A 3822-nucleotide genomic window follows, 5' to 3' on the forward strand; every position below is an offset into this window, starting at 1 on the left:
TGCAACGTCGTGTCTATGAGCGAGCTCGTAGAGAAAGCCCATGATACATAGGAGTCCATCCTGGACAGTCGCACAGTGCAGACTATTTAGCATACTATTCAGCAGTGTGGGGCTCGTCAAGTGATCCACGATGTCTGTAGATGTCGAGCACAGCTGTAGGAATGTAAACAGTCTCGACATGGTTCGCTGAGAAGCCTTAGTGAGCATTGAATCGAGCAGTGGCAAGTCAACGAGACCCTTTTGGTGTACGACGGTCCTCGAGGCCTCCACTCTGGCGAGCTCTTGAAGCAAACCAACACCTTCGTGCAGGTTGTCAGAACTGGGAGATGTAACAATAGCAAGGACCTCGTCAGCCACTAGTTCATAGTCACTGCTGACCATCCCTTCACGGGTATAGCCCAGCACAGAGACTATCACACGGAGTGTTCTGTCTACAGTGTCGGTATCAAAATGGTTCCTGACAGTTTTGAGCAGCGTTACGAGTTTCAATCGGCGTGGTATGAGCAAGGCTAGCACTCTAGGCCAGGAGCGTGCTCGATCCAGGGCCTGCAGCGGAGTCAGACGAGAGAGGCGATCATACCCAGCCCACCGAGCATAGTGGTGGCACTAGCGCCATGACATCCGAACAGCGGGACTCGATCTCTGCTTGTATCTGCCTTGACATGCTGTCCATAAGATGCGCTATAAGATGAATACTTCTCGGCTGACATCATCGATGATTTGCTCGAGGATGAGAGTATACGAACAAACTAGACCGAACGAGTAGGGAGAATGGGGGGAGGCAATAGCCGTCAGGAGCAGGTGCCTGGCAAGTGGTTGGAAGCCACGAATGGGAGTAAGCTGACCATGTCCAACGGGGGTCGACACCGCACTGAAGGATAGCCTCCATTACGTTGGGTGATCCGACTAGTGCACATAGCGGGCCCGACATAGAAGTCGGCTGTTCATGCTGGTGGGAGAGTAGTGTCCTGCAACATTGCTGTCAATCTAGACAGGTTCAAAGCACGCAGAATGCACCTTAGTAAAGTAAAGGCATGCTTCCTCACAACCACTGGCCGCTCATGGTCGGTAATGCAGTCTATCCAGCCTTGAGCACACTGCAATAGGGGCTCCACCGGGCCGACTGCAGCCTGGCACACAGAAAAGGGATACGCAATAGCCGGACGAGACTTTCGGCTTCACTTCTTCGCTCTGGCTTTGCAACAGCTTGCAGAGGTTGCTAGAAGTGTCGAAAACTCGCTGATGGATATCCTCGTTGGTCGATTGGTGCAAGGCCGATAAGGCTCGAACTATGCACATTCGAGCGAGCCGACCAAGGTCATTGTGCTCCTGCCAGAGATGTATAAAGAGTCTTCAGCTGTGGTCAACTCTTTACGATTAGCTTCTCCAGATCGTTCAATATACGATGCTGTGTGTCTACTCCAGAATCACGTGTTAGTGCAACAAGGCAGGCGACCGCGGCTTGCCGAGGCGACTGAAAGCCAACGACATAACACTGCGATCAGCTCGCAATCTTTCCTCGGTATCACCAGCGTAGTGGTGACCCCGGGATGGTCATCTCTCGCGCTCTCGGTCAGCACTGACTTGAGCGAGTCCGACGGTGTGTCCACTAATTCAGCACGCATGGCAGGAGTCAGGTCCTCGCTCAGTACACAAGACATACGCCCTGCAGAACTACTATACTCTGACCAGGTCTGCGATGGGCGTTGCTGTTAGTAATAATGAGCTAGTTGAATCGGTTGATGAATATAGAAGTATATGTCAGATCTTTTCAAGTCTATCAACCCGGAGGGCAACATGCTGATATCCGAGATGCGTTGAGAGCAAAGTTTCTCTCCCCTCCCCCGGCCTACGTACTCGCCAACACCCATATCGCCGTGATGGCGCTGCGGCGAATTGCGCCGGAACGAACGTCGGTAAGTATAAGAAGACCTCGTAGGAGGGAATCCTGCAGCTTGATACAGTCGGCGAGCTGGCCAGATACAACAAGGCGTAGCAGACTCCTAGTGACAAGGGACTCTCAGTCAATCTCGATCGAATCACAGGGGCACTTTGAGCACGCTAGCTGAACGTCATCATCGTCCGAAGACCAACACAGGTTTGTCAGCAGTTCTACTCCTCCTCCAGCAATCTGTGAAGACTTCCACTCAGAGAGTTCCCTCGTAACTAGCAGCCTCACCACGGCCTTTGCATGATCAGTGTGGAGATAAACGAACGATATCAAATTGAGTGCGTCAAGACGTTGGCGAGCAACCGAGCTTCGAGCCAACTTCAACAAGGCTTCAACCTGGTCCATGGCTTTCCCGTCTATGATCTAATACAAAGGCTCTCACTAGTTCTAAGCGGAGCACGTCATCGCTTTCTAACAGTTTTGTAAAGGCTTGCATTGCTTCAGTCTTAACCTTGTCTAGCTGAGCTGTTGAGGCCGGGGGAGATCTGAAACTCTGTCGTAATTCTTTCGAGTCTGTCCTGCGGCTCGTTACGACGCGGAAGTCTCGGGATCGGACAACTGCGCAAAGGCGACATTCACCAGCGCGATGACTTTTGGTTGTGCTGAACCATCCCCTGTATTAAGGAGTAGTAGGTCGCGGACCCAGCTGAGCAATGAAGGGTTGTATGCAGTCGTGTCTTGATTGGTCGCCAGCAGGGCAAACGTCCATGCCGCATTCAGGCGCACCTACATCGAAAGTATGCTGATGAGTCTCCACTAGGGAGGAACGGATTTTGATATTTCGAGTTTACTTCGGGGATGTCAGAGATTGCCATTGAATGCAGTGCATTGGCCACACTAGTGGTTGACATAACTTCGTGGTTGCTGGGGTAGACGGCCAGACTAGAGAGAGCCGCCGATATCCAAGGGAGGGCCTGAGTCAATGGGTCAGGCTTGTGGAGTTATGCATCGGAGAAAGTTTCTGCCATTTCGTGGTGGCGTTATCTATGCCCACTCTCGTGGACCAGTGGGGGTATTCACCGTTGATTGAGCGAGACAGATAGGAGCATGCACGTACGGCAATCGACGTTTCACTGTGAGATGCTGTTTTCTGTATTGTATTCAGGATGAAGTTGAGGGCTGCATTATGGAGTAAAACTTCCTGGGTTGAGCGATGCTGCATTAGAAAGCCTGAAGGGGGAGGGGTATCAGGGGTGAATCTCTACGATCTGGGGCGCCGCCCGAGAGACGGTATAGTAGAGGCGGATGAGCATCCTTACATATAGTAGAGCTCAGATAGGGAAGAGGCGATATGCTTTCTTCAGCCGTAGGAGTTGTCGCAAGGTTGGGCCACAGATCAACGACTTTGTCCCAGCTCGCAGCAATTTGTGCAGCACCATCCTCGTGTACTGCTAGAGAGCTCAAGGCCACACAAACACGTTGTTGGACCTAGTAAGGGCTTCGAGTAAGTCTCTCGAAGGCAGAGTGGAAAAATACGCACATGGTCAGCTACATGTGTCGGTGATAAAATGAAAATTTCGGGGAAATTGCAGAAAATTCTAACGAATTCGTGTGTGGACTCCTATAACTAGTGAGGAAACTCCTGAGTTCAGCTGAGAAGAGTGAACACCACTTTAAAGAGCTCACCTTCACGTGCTCATCGTCCAGCAGTGCTATTAAATTGTCCATGCCATGATCGAGTATATACCGTCGGGAGAGATCATCATCAACCAGACAGAGTATTGCAAAAGGCAAATACCTAAACAGTTGAGACTGAGCTGCGGCTGATAGCTGAAGTAGATTGGAAACCAACCAACTACACTACTACTAGGTAACGACAGTGAAGGTGTGAATGAGACGCCTCCAGTACTTGAGTAGTATGCCTAGTTTCA

This window comes from Perkinsus marinus, assembly GCF_000006405.1.
Source record: "Perkinsus marinus ATCC 50983 genomic scaffold scf_1104296969298, whole genome shotgun sequence".
NCBI lineage: Eukaryota > Perkinsozoa > Perkinsida > Perkinsidae > Perkinsus > Perkinsus marinus.